Here is a 19,611-nt window from a genome sequence, read left to right on the forward strand (position 1 = left end):
TGCTTGGTACTGAAATGCCCCAAAGATCTCATTAACTCAGCCACTCTGGATGGAGTCCAGATGGTCTAAGACAGCCAAGTCTCATATCCAGCTGGGACCAAGTGCAAAAGGTGTCCCCCAGCCAACTTGCTGGGCATTGCTGTCAGTTGTCTGGTAGTTCTGCAGAATGCTGGGTCAGAAAGCCAGCAATCTGCAGGGCTGGACAGAGCTAGGGAGCCAGGGGTGTGACATTCGGCCAGTGCAAGTGCCTTGCCTGCCAGGGCAAAGGTCACAGCGGACAGCTGGAGGCCGTAAGGCTCAGTGAGCCGGAAGTAGCAGACAGAGCTTTTAATAACTACTTCATTCTTGATAGGAAGGACTTGGAAAACGTGCACTTGGCTACCCTCGTTGGCTACTCTGAGTTTCAAACGACCTTTTATTGTCAGCTTCTGCGACAGATGACAAGGCCCAAATAGGATTGTGTTGGACTGCTACAGCCCTCCCAAAACCATTCTCCCTTTCTTTCAGACACTCCTAGGAATCCAGCAGAGCGCTTCTGGCTGCAGACTGCAAGCACCTCATGCAGCTACATACGACACGTCCCCAGTCCTGCCCCATGGCGTGTAAGCAGAACACACACAACTTGTGGGTAACCATTTCCCCTTGCCTTCCTCCCACCCTTTCTTCCCCCCTATCCTAGGCCACCCAAGGAGAGTGATGTGAGAGTCCGCAGAGCCACCACTTGGAAGGAATCTGCTCCCTCAAGACTTGAGTAAAACACAAGAGTCCTCCTAGCTCATTGTAATATAAAAGAAACTCAACTCTATCTTAGGTAACTCACTATTATTCCCGGTGGGACCTATATGCTAATACAAGGGGCTTCTATCCTGCAGAGAAAACAATCCGGGAGCAATCCCTTCCCACCTTCTCCGCCCCCCCCCCCCCCCACTCCCGTCTGCGTGACCACACGGTAGACACTATCATCTTCCTCTTTGGAATACCAGGAGGTTCAGATCTCTCTCATCCCAAGCCTCACACTTCAACAGCTGAACCTGCAAAATAAAAACTCTGCTGTTTTGGTCCATCAGTGCCCCATCTCTCTTTCCTTTGTTTGCTTGTTAAGTATTTATTTATCTGAAAAGCAGAGTTAGAGCAAGAGACAGAAAGATCTTCCATTCACCGTTTCACTCCAGATGGCTGCAATAGCCAGGGCTGAGCCAGGTCAAAGCCAGGAGCTTCTTCCTGGTCTCTCATGTGGGTGCAGGGGCCCGATCACTTGGACCATCTTCTGCTGCTTTCCCAGGCACATTAGCAGGGAGCTGGACTGGAAGTGGAGCAGCTGGGATTCAAAGCTGTGCCCCTATTAGATGCTGGCACTGCAGGCAGTAGCTCTACTTGCTACAGCACAATGCCAGCCCTCCCATCTACCTTTCAAGTTAAATTTCTCTACCAGTCCTCTCTCCTATACATTATTCACAATTTCTGGAACAAATCAGTCCAGCATCATCTTGCCAATGCTAATGCTGTTCTCATTACTTTCAAGGCCCTTCCTGACCTAGAAAATTTCTCTCCATCATGGACAAGTTCAAATAAGAATGTTCCATCTCCTAAGGGCTTGGGGGACTTTGAAAAAGACTAGAGCATATAGCGGTATATATTCCTGCTAATGTAGCAGCCTGCAGAGTTCTTATAGCAAGAAGGGCTTATTCATTTTGGTCTTCCTGACCCCATGCAGCACAGTCCCCAGGACAGTAAGAATAAAATGTATGAGAAACTAACAAGTGAAACTGAACAGTGTCACTGCTAATTAGGCTAACCAGGCGCTGTGGTGCACTAGGCTAAGCTGTTGCTTGGAATGCCCGTACCCCATATCTGAGTGCCTGGTTCAAGTCTAGGTACTCCAGGCTTCCAATGTAGCCCTCTGCCAGCGTACCTGGGAGGCAACAGGTGATGGTTCAATTAGTTGCTTTCCTGGGACCCAAATGGAGTTCTTGGTTTTGGCTTCAGCTTGACCCAGCCATGACTGTTATGGACATTTGGGGAGAGAACAGCACATAGAAGACCTCTGTCTCTCCCTCCCTCTGTGTGACTCCACCTTTCAAGTAAATGAACCATTAAGAAAAAAGTTAAAAATCAAAGGCAGACCCACTAAGTTAAGGAAATCTTATAAATGAAATAAATACACACATTCCCGTAAGATTTTTAAGTCTGTTAAACAGAAGACACAGCCATTGAACTACAAAGGACACTTAGGAGCATCAATAATCATTTATTAGAAGTCACAACTAGTGGAAAAGCTTTGTACCTAACAGAAAAACAATGAGCTATCTCACTAGGAAATATCTCAACTGCCACCTTTTAAATAATCTTTTTACTTTGACAGTAGACCCTATATTGAATACAAAAGGAAACGCATACACATTAAACAGTTTTTAATGTTCCCTTGGTACTAAATAGATTTTTTAACCTTAAGATCTGAAGATAACAAACTATATACACATATACACACATCCCATACTAGTCTCTTGTACTAGAAGCAACACCCTAAAATCTCTTTTCAAAAATTAGGGGACAAACAAGCTTTCAGAGATCAAGGCTAAATCACAGATAGCAATTTAAGTGTAACGTCTATCTAGACCTACAAGGAGGCTTCAAAAAAAATGCATGCGAGATGTGTTATCTTTTACTCTCATTTCTCCATGCACTTCTCGAAGCTGCCCTCTGCTCTGCTCTACAGAAATTTCCCTGCGTTCGGGCGTGGAACAAGGAGTAACACAACGCTCAGCAATGACTGCATTCAACTCTGAAGAATACTGGTTCCAGGGTACTAAACAGGAGCTGCCAAGAGAAAAATGGGGGAAATATGGTTTTCATTTCATACTTTCATAAGCATCACCTGGAAATGTCCAAAATAGAAGGGCGGCTTATCTCATTCTTTGCCTTGCTTTATTTAAAAGCCAGGGGGACCTCCACAACCACTTACTCAAGGTGGCCACACGTGTGAAGTGGCTGGATGACACGAGCCAGTCATGGTCACGGCAAAGCCGCCACTCCCAGGTCCTGTTCTGTCCTGCCGCCCAGCCCACAGAATCAAAGTTCACTCCTTACTGCAACCATCACAAATAAAACCAACCATGGGAAATGTGCGACTCCAGCCCATTCAGAAGTTTTTCCACAGAACTGCAGTCACACACACTCCAGTTATCAAATACAGAAGAGATTACGGGCATCAAAAAGGCTTGCATCAAGCTTTACAATGGGATTCACTTGTACTAGCAACTCAAGAAAGAGTGAGGCTAAAGGAAACTCACTCCACCAGGAGCTTAGGAAGCAAACAGTCTCATATACACTGCATGCCACACCCTACAAGTGCAACAAGAACAGAGCATTTATAGGATGCTTAAGCTCTTCGGGTTTTTATTCCCTCTGTAATTTCTAGGGTCTCTTTTAGTAAACTGTACTCTAAGAGGATAAAAAAAGAATTATTACACAGAGTTCCCAGACTGGATCAAAATAACACTTCAGAACATTTGAAAAGATAAATCCTCCTCCAAAACAGGGAAACTCATACTTGCAACTTTTTCCCAAGTGCAAAGATGGACAAGGCATTGACAAACAAGGATTCAAGTCTGTGCCAGCACCTGCTAACTCAGAATCAAGTCATCTTCCCTAGGTGCATGTGCAGCCATCTGTGGCTTGGGAAGCTGAAGAGCTTACAGGAATAGCACAAAGACTGTTTCCATCTTGCAGGCTCATCATCACAACACCCAGGCCAACTGTGCTCTGGGGGACACTGGAGACCAGAGGCTATGACAATAAACAGATGTGACCTGCATAGCCATGATCACCAAAGTACTGCTAGCCTCTGTGACCCTGGGCAGCCCTTGCGGACTGCACAGCAAAAACTGGAGCCTGGTGAAACACCTGTTTCAACTTCTTTATCATCTTCCTGAAACAAAGTTCTTGTGATAAGCATGGACCACTTGAATGATCAAACATCGCCTGTGGCAAGGACAGGCATGAACATTCCATGGAAGACACTAGACCAGGGCCTCAACTCCAGCACTACATGGAGGGCAGATCTTAGGAAACCTGCCTCTCAAGGAAGGCCTGGTGGCAGGATTTCAAAACTTGCTTTAATGTCCAGAACAAGGCTGTATTCTCTCCACGTACCCCGAGGTATCCAGACCTCCTGGGGAGAAGACACAAATTCACACTGGCAGGCCTGAACTCTTGGCTCCCCAACATGCACCATGATTTATTTCATAGTATGTGAGCGAAGGATTAGATTGAGTCAAATGTTTATTATTTCTGCACAGCACACAGGCACCTTATCTTCAAGCTGCTGACCAAATAATGAGTGGAGACAGAGGTAATATTCTGCTCTCTGTCTGCTTATTATTGCCCAAGGTTGTAGCAAGAAGGAATGATTGAGAAGGAGTGTAGAACACCACAACCCAAGCGGTATTACAGCCATGAGCATCAGTTTTTTTCCGGCCCTCCTCAAACTAGTACCTGTAATAATCCTGCCCCACCTAATGTGGAAGTGGTACTGTATTTTTTTTTTTAATTATTTGACAGGCAGAGTTACAGAGAGAGGTATAGACAGAGATAGAGATAGGGAGATCTTCCATCCGCTGGTTCACTCCACAAATGGCTACAATGGCAAGGCTGAAGTGAGGAGCCTCGAACTCCATCTGGGTCTCCCACATGTGCTCAGGGGCCCAAGCACTTGGCCATCTTTCATTGCCCTCCCAAGCACATTAGCAGAGAACTGGATTGGAAGTGGAGCAGCTAGCATCACAGACAGTGGCTTAACTCACTGTCCCACAGTGCAATGCCAACTCCACTGGGTATTAGCCGCCATCAGACAGCTCTAATGGACTGTTCTCAGAAGTCAGGACAACATATATTAATTCAGGGATATACATTCTCAACAATGAGAGATAACACTAATTCCACTCCTAGGAAATTATTCTACAAAGTCACCTCTTTCTCCTTCATGAAATGTGAAGAGGGAGAGAAAAATCAACAAATGCAAATAGCCACCCCCAGAATTGTGTGTTGAAGGTGCAGGGAAGGATTCAAGAGCAACTCAAGGTTCTTGGCAAACGCCAATTCACTAACCTGGTAGGGGGTGCGACACCATCTGGCACCCACGGCCGGCAGAAGATATATTGCTCAGGATCAATTCTGAGCAGCAAGCAAAGTTTATTTTTACCCCTTTAAAATGATATGCACAGAACTCCAAGGACACGCGCGTCTGTGCTCAGCACGCCAGGGAGACTGAAGGAGAATGGGAAACGGGATCCAAAAACGGGATGAGGCACAAGCCAGCTTTCATCACTTCAGATTAAACACCCTCTTAGCAAATCCCACAGGGCCTCCGCCTGAAAACTCCTTCAGAAGCCACAAAGCCTTCGGGCACATCAAGGAGAGGCTGCCCTGTAGCCACGGAGGCCAAGAGACCCGCAGGGCCTCCCATCAGGCTGGGGCTCTAGAAAGGGCTGGGCAGGCAGAGGGCTCTGCGGGTTTGCGGGCGAGGCCAGCCTTTGGGGAGACAGGCAGCCCATCACTGTGTGCAGGGGTCCACCCTGAGACAGGCTCCCTCACTGGGTTCTGGCTTTCCTGGAACTTCACATAACCCACCGGAGTCTTGTTTGTCCGAGCTGATGCTGCAGTCTATTTTCTCTAATAGAAACAGAACACTTGTTCAATGTCAAACACTGGGTAAATACTGGAAATGTAGAAACTGTAGATACCAGTCATCAGATATCCACTAAGATTCTGCTATATTACACACACACACACACACGCACATGCACACACACGCACACACGCAAGAGTTCATCAGAAAGTCCACAGAAAATGTGTCTTACAAAAAAACCTATGCACGGTTTTAAAATTTCTTGCATCAAAGTCAAATTTCCTTTTAATTACATTATTTATGAACTTTCAACAGCACTGTCACACACACACACACACTCACACTCACACCCATATAAATGGATGTATGGTATAACTTAGTCATGCATTTATATCACAAACAGCATACTTGCTTTCTTGTAGCCTGCTTTTGTGGCTTAATGCATTTCAAATGTTTTCCAATGATAATATTTTTATCCACAATTTTAAAACTAAATAGTACTCCACTATACATATAGATCAATTTTTACTCAAATAACACCAAGGTATTATGCATTCACTTTGCTTTCAATTTTTCTATTTAAAACCATAATAAAAACTGTCTTTCACTCTTACCTTTGTAATTTCATGAATATCCTTAGAGTGGAAGGCTTCAGTCTCTGCCTTCCAAATTGAATGAAAACTTGAAAAACTGTTATTTCAAAGAATAAAAAAACTACCCGACCAAGCAAGAGGATTTTAGACTTCTGAAGTAGTCCCATTGGCAGGGTTTCTTTCAGAAAAGCAGTACCAATCTCTACTGCCACTAGCAAGATTTAAGAATGCCTGTATACCCCATGCTATCACCAAATTTTCTATCACCTGTGCTGCACTGTCTCTTGAGTAAGCTATCTGCCAATCAGATGGGAATAAATGACTACTAACAAAAACCACAGTCGCGACATTTACCATGCCCACTCACTGCTAATGCCACTCCACAGAAGAGGTGCATGAGTGGGAGGTGGGGGAGTGGGTGGTAGGGGGTGTGGGAGAGGAGGACTACAAACTCTTCAGATACAATGACAATGCCTCTGGCAAAACAGCCTGTGATTGCAGGGGCCAAGGCAGACTACGGAATTCATCTAGGCATGCAGTCTGGAGGAACAGGGGCAAAAACGAGATTCTTTACAGGAAACACACTCATTGAGAAATCCAAGTGCATGGAGAGCTCCAGGCGAGCAATCGCGAACAACCTTGCCCCAAGCCTGCAGCCCCTGAGCGGTCAAGAACATGGCGCGCAGAAAGCACTGTGTGCCCGTGCACTAGCCACAGCCCCGTGCCATTCGGATCCAGAGGGACACTGACTCCGAAGGGTTTATCTGGCAACCAGAAAGACAGCTTGCGACCAGCTCGCTGCACTCAGAACACTGCAGTGCAGTTTCAAAGCCACAGGCTCAAAAGACTCAACTTCGGAAATGCTGTCTGTGGTTTCTTTAATAGAAGGTCACTGTAAAATCCCCAAAGACAGCTTAATTACTATGTGACTAAATAAAGTTGTTCTAAAGAAAGGAAAGCCAGAGGCACCGAGGCTAATCACATGCCACTGCCTAACCAGGAGCCCAGCCCGACACGGGGTTACATCAACAGCACCAAGAGAGAGAAAGAGGGAGCCCCCTGCCCCAAGCGGCCCTTTCTATGTCTTGCTCTCTGGCATTGAATCCCCTATTGTGTAATAAAATATTTGACTGGCTTGGCCACTGGTTCCTCCCGGGGGCAGGCTCTAAATCTTCGGACTCTGAGTAACAGGGGTGTCTCTGTTACTCAGGAGACCCTGGACTCACACCTGGGTTTATATTAAGAGGTGGCTCAGGGCGGAGGCTGTTCACCAGGATGCTCTATGGTATGATCCAAGGGTTAGCAGGATGGGTCTGCAGACTGCATCGCTGGCCACAGGGACGTGCTCCATCACTCATACCTACGTCACGAACCGCCCCCCCCACCCCGAGACAAACACCACTCTGGACACCATGCTCAGTGCAGCTCTGTCTGGTGAATACAGTGACGTGGCACAAAGGGCTATGCCCTACCTCACTGTCACAGCACAGACAGCTCTGCCTCTGGGGCCCTCCCAGACCTCCCCTGCATCTCTTCATTTTGCTGGTCCTGACTTACATCTTTGATCATATAACTGACTCATGAGCACCCGCATATTTGTGCATTCAGAAGTGTGAACAGCCCAGAGACCCTACTTGCAGCTCACTTATGAAGAGGGGAGACAGCCACTTTACCTTGAGGGCTCTGCACTACCTTTAGGCAGTTGCAGAACTCTGTCGCAGCACACCAACAGGTGTCATGGGCTCCTCCCACCCCATTCTCAATAAATGTAAGTGCTGTACACTGGTTCAACACCCAGGTCCAGACAACTCCTACTGACAAAATTTGTAACACCTGTTAACAATTGGAAATCTACTCTGTAACTGAAACATTTTTTAAAGATTCATTTATTTGGAAGACGAGGGAGGAAAGGGAGAGAGATCTTTCATCTACTGGTTGACTTTCTAGATGGCCACAATAGCCAGAGCTGGGTCAGACCAAAGCCAGGAGCTTCATCTGGGTCTCCATGTGGATGGCAGGAGCTCAAACACTTGAACCATCTGTCAGTGCTTTCCCAGGTCATCAGCAGGAAGCTGAACCAGAAGTGGAGCAGCCAAGCCACAAACCATCATCCATATGAGATTCCAGCATCACAGGTGGTGGCTTTACCCACTACACTGTGTGCTGTAGCTAAAAAAATTTTTAAAAGATTTATTTGAAAGTCAGAGTTACACAGAGAAGAGGAGAGGCAGAGAGAGAGAGAGAGATCTTCCATCCGCTGGTTCATTCCCTAATTGGCCACAACGGCCAGAGCTGCACTGATCCAAGGCCAGGAGCTTCCTCCAGGTCTCCCACGTGGGTGCAGGAGCTCAAGGACCTGGGCCACCTTCCACTGCTTTCCCAGACCACAGCAGAGAGCTGGATCGAAGTGGAGCAGCCAGTACTTGAACCGGCATCCACATGGGATAAAATTTTGATGACTTGTTATCCTGGATGTGGTTCTGAGACCTTCTACATGTACTGACTGCCTTAATTCTCACAGTAACCTCACAGAATAGGTTCTCTAATTACTCCCATTTCACAGAGGACAGCAGTCAGATGCACAAAGGTTAAGGAAGGCGCTTGCATTCAGGAGCAGCTCCTCCATGTCCAGAGGCTGCCCCTAGCAGCCAGGCCAGAGGCAAGACTGTGGCTGCCCGCTGCCCACCCCAAGGCCCACAGCTGCCATCCTCTCCACTCCCTCTGGCTCCCATTCTCCATCCTGAGGATGGCCTCAGGCTGGTTTCCTTGGGGAAATATCTGCTCTCCGATGCCAGAATTATCCTGCTCAGGCAAGCACACTTTGAGAACACAGCACTGGGACAGGTTAACTATGTCCCTTAATGTCATTCCCCACAAAAACACGAATTAACAGCCAAAGGATTCTGAGTGTAAACCAAAGTGACAAATTTCCCTGCAAGACATGAACAGGTTCCAAGTTGTTCCTTTTCATCATCATCTCCCCCGCCAGAGGCAGAACCTCTCCATGGCTGGCACCCATCTCCTCTCTCCCGTGGTTTCCCTGTTATTTAAATCCTGGGTGTTAACCTCTCCATGTTTATTAAACTGATGCTACAGTCGATGCCTTTAGCGTGGTGAATGGAGCCATGAAAACCTCAAGCAGTCCTGGTGATCATTTTTCAAATAAAAACTATGTAATAAAGACAGCAATTGGTTGTCATCTCATTCAGCCATGCAGTAACCACTACGAGCACCTGCCACCTGCACAGCCACATTCTAGACACTTGGGACATGATAATAAACCTGGCCACCTCCCTGGCTGCCCTTGGGGTCCCTACACTTCATTAGGGCAAGAGTCCAAGAGGAACAAGTGAACATGTGTGTGCATGCATTTCATTTCAGGAAATGTTGATATTTCAAAATTGGCAAGCGAAGATGTAGGGGATATACAAGATTTGAGGTGTGAAGGCAGAGCAAAGGCAGGAGATAGGGTGTGCAGTGTGGTCCTGGGGCTGATTTTGAAACCCGTGCATATACTCTGGCCTCAGAATCAGCCCTTAAGGCAATCTGATCCGGCTGAAAAGCCCATGAGAGTATTTCAGGCATGGAAAGCCAAGACACTCTGGCAAAAAAAAAAAAAAAAAAAGACCTAAATGAAAGATCTCCGCGAGTGAGATCCCAGTGGAAAGAACAGGTCATCAAAGAAGGAGGTACCTTTCTCTGAAGGGAGGAGAGAACTTCCACTTTGACGATGACCTTGTCTAAATATGATCAGAGTTGGCGAACTCAAGGGGCTTCCATAGCCTTGGCAACTCATGACTAGAGCCTAGGGAGATTACTGATGCCATAAACAAGAGTGTCAAATTGCTAAGTCAACAACAGGAGTCACTGTGCACTTACTCCCCATGTAGGATTTCTGTCCTTAATGTGCTGTACATTGTGATTTAAGATTTAATGCTATAACTAGTACTCAAATAGTATTTTTCACTTTGTGTTTCTATGTGGGTGCAAACTGTTGAAATCTTTACTTAATATATACTAAACTGATCTTCTGTATATAAAGAGAATTGAAAATGAATCTTAATATGAATGTAAGGGGAGAGGGAGAGGGAAAGGGGAGGGTTGCGGGTGGGAGGGAAGTTATGGAGGGGAAAGCCATTGTAATCCACAAGCTGTACTTTGGAAATTTATATTCATTAAATAAAAGTTAAAAAAAAAAAAAAAAAAGAAACCCGTGCATATAGAGGGTCATTGGAAAGTCCCTGGAAATGTGGATTATGGAAAACACACAAGGCCCGAGCACAGACCCAACCACATAAAGATGTCAGGAAAAGGCTGCATCACCAATGCACTGTCAGTTTTCCCTATACAGCACAGCCTGCTCACACAGCAATGACGGACTAGATGTAAGTCACTGAGAGGACATGAAGTGTACAACAGGACGTGACTGAGCTTTTTAGACAGAATGGGGGTGGCATCAGCAAGAGACCAGAGCACCTGAAGACCGGGGGATCAGGGGGAGCCCTGCAACCAATCCCGCGGCTACCGAGGGGCAGGTGCACTGCCGTTGGCGCTGACAGGCTGCAAGCAAGGGGTGACTGGAAGCTTCGCCGGCTGGGTGGTGGCAGGGCTCGGCCCCCGACCCAGGATTCCGGTCGGAGTCAGAGCTCGGATCTCAGCGCTGAAGGGGAAGGAGATGGAAGGAGCCCCTCACCCTGGCCTGAAGCCCCGCCCCTTAAGTTGCCCTCAGCCTTCCACAGTGGTCAAGGTCAGCTTTTCCACTTCTCTCTGGGCAAGGGCGACTGAGCCTGAACCTCAGGCCTGTGAAGCGAAATACTTCTGCCCTGGCAGGGTCACACAGCATGACAAGGACCGCCAACCCTTTCCCACCAAGGCTCCCCAGCCAGGTGAGGAGGCCGGCGGAGGACCACTCAGCCTCACACGGCTCCTTTCTGCCTGTTAGCCTGGGCCAGTCTCCAGAGTGTGGTTCCTTCAGAGTAACTGTCCCTACCCGAAAGGTCTAGCATTTTGGGCTACAGTCATGCCCGGGCCTGCCCTGGACCGTCCACCTAGAACGATCTACTTCCGGGCCAGTGCAGTAGCGCAGTAGATAAAGCCACCACCTGCAGTGCCGGCATCCCATACGGGTGCCAGTTCAAGTCTCGGCCACTCCACTTCTGATCCAGCTCTCTACTTGTGGCATGGGAAAGCAGTGGAATATGGCCCAAGTGCTTGGGCCCCTGCACCCACTTGGGAGACCTTGAAGAAGCTCCTGGCTTCAGATTGGCTCAGCTCTGGCCGTTGCGGCCATTTGAGCAGTGAACCAGCAGATGGAAGACCTCTCTGTAGCTCACTTGCTCTCTCTCTCTGCCTCTCTGTAACTCTTTTCTTTAATATTTGAAAAGAAGAAAGATCTACTTTTCCATCTGGGGAGACCAGCAGTGTGGAGGGCTGTGGCTGTAGCTGCTTCAGCTCTCGTTTCCTTTGCCCTAGATCCAGGGCAGACAAGGCGCCTCTGCTGCTTGCCTAGGGGCCCTGTCCCTGGCACGGGGACCAGAGCCCGACATCTGGGGAAACCCCCAGTGTGAAGTCCTTCCTCTGGCCCAGGCACCATCGCACTAAGAAAACAGCCCCACGGGGGACAGCAGCACCTGCATCTCCCAACACCGCAGAGCACACGGAGCCCAGCTCTCCCCTCAGCTCAGGGTTCCATCTTTCCTTGGTTCTTCATTTTGCCACCCTCTGGCCCTCACTGGCAGGTACGTGACAGCCAAAGATCTGAGCAGGCGAGGGAGAGAAGCTAAAAATTCTCAAAGCTCCATACCAACCCTTAATTTCTTTACTAGACGCTGAAAAAAAAAATAAAGCTATGATGTGATCCTAGAGGCCATGTACCTGAATCAATTAAGTATTCATAGGCAAGTTCCTCCAGGATTGAAACTAGGTAAGCAACACACAGGACCTGCACTGAGCTGCACAGTAATCCTGCAAAATGGCAATTAGTGCCCTTAAAGAATGATGATTAATACTGCCTCTGCATGACCCTCTGTTCTCAAATTTTCTGTTTTACTGATGTCTTCCTGCATCAGCAATCAGCAAAGCAATCAACATCAATGTCAAGCATTTTCCCTGAGCCATAAATGCTTTTATCAACTCCTTCACACACACACACATACACTGCAGCATGTCAATTTGGAAAACAAGGGGTTGGGGGATCAGAAAGGCAAGGATAATTCATACTCTGCAGATTCTAGAGTTTTCTTGTCACTGACCACTAGGCTGCAGGATGAGGTTCTGCCCTCACCCGCAAGACTAAATAAAAACCACTGCAAGGCCAGGAGCAGCGGCCTCTGAAATGTTGTCCCTACAGGCCAGCCCTGCCTGCCGTGTGCAGACTCTCTCCTGCACCTTGTTCAGCCACTGAGTATGTGACGATGAAGAGGTATGAACCCCGCCCTCCAACTAGTGGGGAGGCAGAACCATCAATACACAATATAATAATAAACAGGATCCATCCATTGGTCCAACAAGCACCTACCGAGGACCTACTGTGTGCCAGACACTGTTCTACAGAGGAGGCACATGGTGATGGACAAATGCCACAGTGCATGACAGGCATGTTGCACATCACAGTGGCAAGAACACAAGGGCTTTTCTCATCCCATCTGGGAGGATCAAGGAAGGCAGCCAGGACCGTGGGAGGGGTATTGAAGAAGGAAATAAGGATGCAGGAAGGGCAGCCCCAGCACACATAAGAGCAGGTGCACACAGCAGAGGTACCAGCAGCATCGGTCACTCTCAAGGACACAAGGATTTAAATGGAAGCAGGGAGTGGCCTAGGGGCCCCTAGGGAGGCAGTGACAAGCAAAGGAGGGGACCTGAAGTCCCACAGCAGGAGTAGGGGCTCTGCAAAGGGTGACTCAAAGTTCTAAAGCCCCAGAGCAGCATGATACAATTCCCACTCCTGTCTCGTTTCCTGACCTTGTTTTTATAGGCAACTATGCCCTCTCCCTCATCATGCGTGTGCATATGCATACAGGAAACAAACCACAGATTTAGTAACTGCAAACAAATATGCTTCAAAGAGTAAGACATAAAAGATTCTTCCCTGTTTTAATGAGCAAAGAGGACTGTAAACCACTGAAGGAAAAAAAAAAGGGAAGGCTTTTTGCAGAGAGAGGGGGAAAAAATGAGCCAAAATGCAGCTTCCCAAGACAAACATCCTTGACTTTGCATTTTGCTGTAACTGTTCGTTTCCATCCCGACTGGGACCAACAGAAGCTGCACGGCCAATTTCTGTCACATCCTAGTGGCCTGCTGCCCACAGAACACCCCAACAGGAGCCACGTCATGCTCCAGACTTGGCCGCTATGGCTCACATAGAACGAGCCAGCCCCTGACAGATCCAGAAGGGAGTGATAATACATTTTCTCACCACGGATGGTGGTTGCTAAGAAAGCCACATTTTTATATAACAGTTTGAAGGTAACTTAATGACTCAACATTTCCAAGTACTGAACTTGTCCGTATCATCAAGGGCAAGTTCAGATTTCCGTGGTCCAAACTTCAACAACTAAGCCTCCTATTCAGTTTCTATAGCTAAGATGCACTCACTACTCAGAAGTGATACCCTAAATATAATGTACTGCAATGCTAAGGTTTCCAACCCAAATCCAATTATAAGCTTCCATATAGTTCATATAAGTCCATATCAGTTCACTGGCAACACTTTAACCCTGTAAGTCACTCCAAATTCAAATGAACTTGATTGCTCCAAGACACACATCAACTCAATTTCTATACAATCACCTGCCTTCCAAAGAAAATTCTAAAGCCTACCAGGCAATGTTGTCATTACGATGGTTGTTTTCTTCATTATAGAAGCCACCATATTATTATGTTTTATTCCCTTACAGGCCAATGTTTCTATTAGTGAACCATCCACAACACAGAAACTTCCTGTTAATCTCCCAAAGTCACTAACACACTTAATTGCCACATTTTAGAGTACTTCCATCCTCTCCAACTGGAATCAAGATCAAGGGCTAGGTTAAAAACCAGTCTTACTGGGGTAGGTGTTTTGCCTAGTGCTTAAGCAGCATCTGGAGTGCCCATGCCCACTTCAGAGTGTCTGGGTTTGAGACCTGGCTCCTGCTCTCGATTCCAGCTTTCTGTTAGTGAGGTCCCTAGGAGGCAGCAGGTGATGGCTCAAGTCATGGGATCCATGCCACCCACATGGAAGACTTGGATGACCTGGATTGAGTTCCTGGATCCTGGCTTCCATCTACCCTGCCCTAGTCACTGGGGTTTAGACCAGCAGATGGAATGAGTGTGTGTGTGTGTGTGTGTGTGTACACACGCCTCCCAAATAATAAACTAAAAAAAAAAAAAGAATCTTATTTTCCTGTACATATAATTCCATTAATGTAACGTCCAAAAACAGATAGAACGAATGGATTCTATTAGAGGTCAGGGTAGCGTTTAGCTGCTCCTGGCATGGGTATCGTGGTGAGACTGACTAGCAAGGGCCTATGCAGAGCTCCTGTAGACTGTACGTGTCCTGTTTCTCAGTTGGGTACTGCTAGCACAGGTGTGTTTGATTGGCATGATTCCCCCATGCTATTCACTAACGATATATGCACTGTTCTTTCTGTACAAATACAAAAGCATAACTCACTGCAGGTGCAATGGTCAACAGTCTATTCACCACGACCATAATAGGTCAGCACTCACTTCAACCTGACATTTCAAAGAGCAGCAGTTTCCCACGGACAGAAACCAGACCGACATAAATAACTAATTGCTCAACTGGGTCTTCTTTCATTCTCTTTCCTTTTTCTTAAAGATGTCAACTACTCTAACAGTGGCCTGCCTAGTGCTAGTGCCACCAGGACAGATCACTATGTGACATCCCTCTTCCATGCAAAACTATTTACAGCAAAGCACACACTAACCAATACTCATTACATTCTTGAATCCTTCTTCCACTGTAAAACAATTTATAAAGAATGTCAATTTTAAAGTTCAGTAAGATATTTCTTCCATGAATTATCACCTGTGCTTACTAAACAATTTCACATACAGAGTTCTCACTTCCTCACTGTTTAAAATTTTAATCACACATACAAACTCCCAGTGGTCACACAGAATGGTAAAAGTGAAGAAACTCAAGTTCTGCTTCTTTGTCTTCAACTGTGTTATCACTGCTGAAAATTTCTTTTTTAACATAGGAACATGCTGTATCCTAAAGGGTTAGCCATGGCAGCCCCTGCAATTCTGAATGGTTAGGATCTCATTCTCAAAGGCACACGTGGCCCAAGTCCACATGTCAGGGGCAGCTTTGTAATGGTGAGTTCTCCAAATTCACTTCCAGGCAGACTATGACGATTATGAAAGAGTTATAAAAAGTGTGCTAACTGAAGTGTGTGTCTATAAATATATGACAGTACTTCAAAAACTCTGTGGAAGATATAATTTTAAAAAGCTTATTTTGGTGCAAAAATCTTTGAAACCCATGCATAGGAGAGGTCTTCAAAAGGTCATGATAATGAATAGTACAAGAAAAATAAAAAACTATGCATGCATTTCAAAAAGTGGTTTTGTGCTGAAATAAATAGATCCTTTCATTCTATTTTTCCACAAACTTTTTTTAGTATCTGTGAAGTAGGTAGGCATATAGGTTAAAATCGATTAGGTTTGTGAGCTGGAAGACTACGCCTTCACCACGCCCCTGTGTGACCTCATGCCCCTACCTGGCCACACCTGGGTACTCACCAGCCAATCAGGTTAATTAACCACTCCCCTTTGGAAATGGGGTAAGAGCCTGAGACGCAGCGTGTCTCTTTGGCCCTGGCCTCTTGCCAGGAGAGGGGCTTGCTGTAGCCCTGCGCCTCCAGGGCACATGGCCTTCAGGCCACGTGACCTAGGCTTCCAGGCCTAGATGCTCCTCCATGTGGCTGGTTCCTGGTGCTCGGTATGAACCCAGATTTACCTCTATCTCTTAAATAAAGCTCTCACTCTCCTATGCACCTTTCTCACTAAATAAAGGCTTAAAATGTACCATGCTGCCTCATTTATCTGTGCCGGTATTTAGAATTCTTCTCTAAATATTAGGCAAGAACACTCTTGGGCTTATTAATATTGGGGACTTATTAATAAGCATATGGTGAAATCATATGGTACCCCAAATTACAGTAGCATATGTGGCACCCCAGATAGCACTTCTGGGGAACTCTAAAGGGCCACATTTTTGTAAGAATTTTAGGGGGTCATCTCCGATTTCATCTGTGTATATACAGATGTTCAACTTAGAACAGGATTGATCCAATAACTCCACCGTAAACTGACAGTATCCTAAGTGGAAAGTACATTTCCTCAACCAACCAAGCACCATCCTTTGCAGCATAGCACAGTGTAGAGCATTGGAGTTCGCCAGGGTGCTGCCCCTGGTTGACTGGGAGCTGCGGTACCACACCATGTCTCTGTATCACCAGCCTCGGATGAGATCCAAATCCAAAAGCCAGTTTTGCTTTCATACCGTGGCAGAAAAATCTTCAGCCGAACCATTAACAGCAGCTTTTTATTTTTTTTATTTATTTATTCAGAATTTTATTTATTTATTCAGAATTCAGATCAATGAACAATTTGTTTACCCACATGGATTGCAATAGCTATTAAAAAAAAAAAAAAAAAGAAAGAAAAAAGCCTGCCTGCAGTCAGTTGGATTGTTTTTAGTCTGAGCAGACAAGGCAGCCCCTCCTGGCTGCATTGGGAGAGGTCCTTTTCTCAGCATCCCACCCTCAGGAGGCAGCTGTAGCACCACTGGGGGCCAAATAACCAGCAAACAAATCTTCCAAAGACACAAGGTCAAGGACAAGCTCGGGCACAAGGGCTTTTGTGCTGGACACATTAGCACAGCCCTTCTTGCCTACACAGGAGGGCAGCGCAGGATTTTCCAACTTCAGTACTAAAGATCTGGGCTACTGAAGTGTTTGCTGTAGGGCTTGTCCCCGCATTGTACAACCTTAGCAGCACTCCTGGCTTTGACCCGCTAGATGCCAAGAACACTCCAGCAACTTCTACTGGCATCTGACAAATGTCCCAAAAGGAGCAAATGTGCTCCCATTGTCAGAACCTCTGAGATGGGGACACAAGCAATCAGGCCAACTGCTCACCTCTTCACAGGGCCTGAGGAGGGGCGGGTTTTTAAAGCACTCTTTGAATTCTTGACACACAGGCCTATTTCTTATTCAACAAACACATTTGCATGCCCAAAGGAAGCTGGAGATAGAAACAAAGCAGGAGCACTTTGAGATGAGAGAGTCAGCATGGAGAAGGAGAAGGTGCCAGCAGTCCTCTCAAATTGCTTTTTACTTCTTTTCAAAGACTTCCTTAATGAACAGAAAAAATGCATAAATTTCCAAAAAGGTCATATCATACCATGAATGATTTTCAATAAACATAGATATGAATTTTTTTTTAATATTTCTGTATTTGAATGGCAGTTACAGAGTGGGGGAGACAGGGAGGGACAGGGAGAGACCTTCCATTTGCTGTGTACTCTCCAAATGGCCTTGAAAAGTCAGTGCTGGCCCAGGCTGAAGCCAGGAGTTCAGAGCTCCATCTGGGTCTCTCCCGTTGGTAGTTGGGCCCTCTTCTCCTGCTTTCCCAAGGTGCATTAGCAGTGAGCTGGATGGGTAGCAGAGCAGCCAGAACTTGAACAGCATGCACATGGGATGCCAGTGTCACAGGTGGTGGCTTAACCAACAGCACCACAATGCCGGCCCAGATATGGACAATTTAAAACAATATTCCTGGTGCCTCTCCTGGATTCACTGCTTCTGCACACAATTCTCACTTTGTTATGAGGTTTCTCCAAGGCAAAGCAGCATGAAGGCAGCAGATGAGAAGATTTGCAGAAAAGCAGGCCAGCAGGGTCCTCAGAGCCTCACTGAGAGCCGGCCTTGGAATGACTAAAGAGCAGAGAATTCTGATGCAGTCAACCAGGATTTGAGTGTCATCCGTCACTTTATTTTTTAAGATTTATTTATTTATTTGAAAGTCAGAGTTACACAGATAGAGAAGGAGAGTCTTCCATCTACTGGTTCACGCCCCAAATGACCACAACAGACAGAGCTGCGCTGATCTGCTGCCAGGAGCCTGGAGCTTCTTCTGGGTCTCCCATGTGGGTGCAAGGGCCCAAGGACTTGGACCATCTTCTACTGCTTTCCCAGGCCACGGCAGAGAACTGGATGGGAAGTGGAGCAGCTGGGATTCAAACCAGCGTCCACATGGATGCCAGCACTGCAGGCAACAACTTTACCCACTATGCCACAGCACCAGCCCCATCTGTCACTATCTGACCCTGGAACCCTGACTAAATTACAAGCACCCAAGGTAACATCGTTCAATCTCTGGGAGGGGGGGATGTCCAGGGTTCGGTGGGGGATACAAAGTGGGTATCACTGGATATGAGCACAAGGTTCTAGAAAAACCTGACTGCCATCACTGATGATGAGTGTGTGTGGCTCCTGATTTGCACCCATGTGAACATTTTTCCCAACAGTACCAAGCAGCCTGAGTACAGAAGAGGTAAGATGGACAATCACAGGGATTCGGGCTGGGGACATTCCCCACCAGCAAGCCACGCCTTTCTGTTTAGGAAATGGAGGGTAGCACACAGCGCCCCTGTGTGAACCGATTCTACCACACACTGGACTGTGCTCCAGGGCCGTACACACCACGATCCCCAGCCACAGGCAACCACGGGCTTTGCCGATGGGACTTTCTGCGTTGAAAACGGCCCTTGGGTGACTTCAGCAGCATCCATGGCGGATTCAAAGGGGTGGGAAAGAGCAAAGCCAAGGCAGGACAGAGCGGTGAGAAATAAAGGGTTGAGGGCTGGGCTGCCCGGGTTCTGATCCTGCTCCGTCACCACGGGCACCTTTCTCGTCTTCTACTTGCCTCGGTCTCCTCGGGTCAAAGCTGGGAGCTAGCAGTGAAGCCGACTGGCAGGACTGCTCAGAGCTCTGTCCTGTAAAGCCTCTGCGGGCACTGAATCAGTGAATTCTGTACCTGGCCCCTAGCAGAGACCCACAAACCCCGTGAGTCTCCAGCCATGGCATTGGCATCGTTGATCCACACTCACCCTCGATTCCTGCGTGGTTCTGTTTGGAGGCACCTGTAACTCGGGCCTGTCCTTCTCCCGCCAGCACGTCACAGCCTGCATGCACTTACAGACTCCAGGAGGCACTTCAGCACCACACCTGGGAGCCAGCTTACACAGCAAAACCACCAGCGGAAGCACAGAAATGGGAAAGGCATGGCGCTCACCAGATGGGAGAGCGAACACCTGTTTACATCATGAGAGCTGAAGCAAGAAGGCAGAGCAGCCACCAGAGTACACCTCAGCAG

At 47.1% G+C, this 19,611-nt stretch overlaps 1 protein-coding gene across 11 annotated transcripts in view; it reads right to left on the reverse strand.

The window, feature by feature from the left end:
• MGAT5 (alpha-1,6-mannosylglycoprotein 6-beta-N-acetylglucosaminyltransferase) overlaps positions 1–19,611 on the reverse strand; it is a 379,218-nt gene that overhangs the window by 295,820 nt on the left and 63,787 nt on the right. The window lies entirely within an intron of this gene.

Source organism: Oryctolagus cuniculus, chromosome 3, assembly GCF_051225735.1.
Source record: "Oryctolagus cuniculus isolate XC-2025 breed Fujian yellow rabbit chromosome 3, ASM5122573v1, whole genome shotgun sequence".
Classification (NCBI taxonomy): domain Eukaryota; kingdom Metazoa; phylum Chordata; class Mammalia; order Lagomorpha; family Leporidae; genus Oryctolagus; species Oryctolagus cuniculus.